This window comes from Sinocyclocheilus rhinocerous, unplaced genomic scaffold (genome assembly GCF_001515625.1).
Source record: "Sinocyclocheilus rhinocerous isolate Xijiao unplaced genomic scaffold, SAMN03320098_v1.1 scaffold1068, whole genome shotgun sequence".
In the NCBI taxonomy this organism is placed as follows: domain Eukaryota; kingdom Metazoa; phylum Chordata; class Actinopteri; order Cypriniformes; family Cyprinidae; genus Sinocyclocheilus; species Sinocyclocheilus rhinocerous.
The window spans coordinates 258057-259590 of NW_015633196.1; positions in this window are offsets into that span (position 1 = coordinate 258057).

Consider the following 1534-nt stretch of genomic DNA (forward strand, 5'->3'; position numbering starts at 1 on the left):
GACATCAGTAAGTGGATCTGAAAAAAGCATTCTCCTATTAGTACTTCTGTCTTGTTTTCCAATACAAATATCTTTAATATATATATATATATATATATATATATATATATAAATTGCATATGTGTAAAATTAATTCAAAGGAAAAATAAGCCTTTCTTGTTTTTTTCTGACTCCTTTGGCAGATATTTGTTCTTGTTTTAAGCATAAACTCACTTCATTTTGATCAATTTCTCTTCTTATGTTCTGTCATTTTGCATCTGCAGTAGATGTGTCTTGATTTAAGAAAGTTTAGGTATCTGCACTGGAAAACAAGCCGTTTTTGCCGTTAACAGCCTCCAAATCTGCTGGAATCAAGCTTGTACTGAATTACTCAATGTACAAATGAAGAAAAGCTGTTTACAGATGCATTTTACACATACTGTATATGTCAAAGATCTTTTCCCCAGATGCACAATATCACTCAACTCCATTCAGATATAAACACAACAAATAGATGTTTCACATGAGAGCAGCTTGAGATTGGGTTTGATTTTGACTGGAATCCTCGAGCCTATAGACTGTAGGCCTGCGGTCACACATACAGGCCTGAGCTGATGTGAAAAGCGTATGTAGTGCGTGCTGATGACAGATGAAATATGGAGGAGCTCAGCGCCTGGTAAACACATCACTGCTGCAGAACAGCAAAACATGACTCAGATCACAGCGAACCTTAAAGGGGTCATATGATGCTGCTAAAAAGAACATTATTTTGTGTATTTGGTGTAATGAAATGGGGGAGCATCATATGACCCCTTTAATGGAATCGTTAGCAAAACGATGATGTGATGGTCAAGTCATTTATTTCTGCAGCGCTTTATACAACACAGGTTGCTTCAAAAGCAGATTTACAGAAATAAACAAGAAAATAAGAGTGTTAATGTTGCAAAATCCATCAGTTATGAAACTAATACAGTTTCAGCTGTAAAGCAGCCCTACAGAATTATTATTCAGATCAGTTCAGTGTTGTTCTCATCTGATAAACTGTGTGTGAGTTTCGGTGGATTGTGTGGATCTGTCTTCATTTCTAAAGAGGCTTTTGGCTGAAGGTCACATTGATCCTCAGCATCTCCACGTGTTCCCGCGGGGACGATCATCTTTATCACATCTGTCATCGTTTGAGATTATTATTGTGCACTGAATGACTGAAGTCATTGCCTGCTTTCTGTTGACTCGAACCTCGCCTGTTAAATGTCGTGGATTCTGATTTTAGAAAGCGACCCTTTAGTTCAACGCAAAATTCAAGGACTGAGCAGCAGATGTGCTTTATTGTTTTATCCAACCTCTTTCATTATGAGATTATTGATTATTTAGGTTCTTCTGTTATCTTCGCCGTTCCAAAAGCATCCGGATTCTACAGAACATGGAAATCTGCGGCACACGGAGCAGGTATTCGGCCCTCGGCGAGCCCGTGGAAAAACTGAGCTGCTGGATGTGAATCTCAGAGATAACAGCTGAGGTCAGACGAATGTGAGGTAATGACAGAAAGCCATCGCGA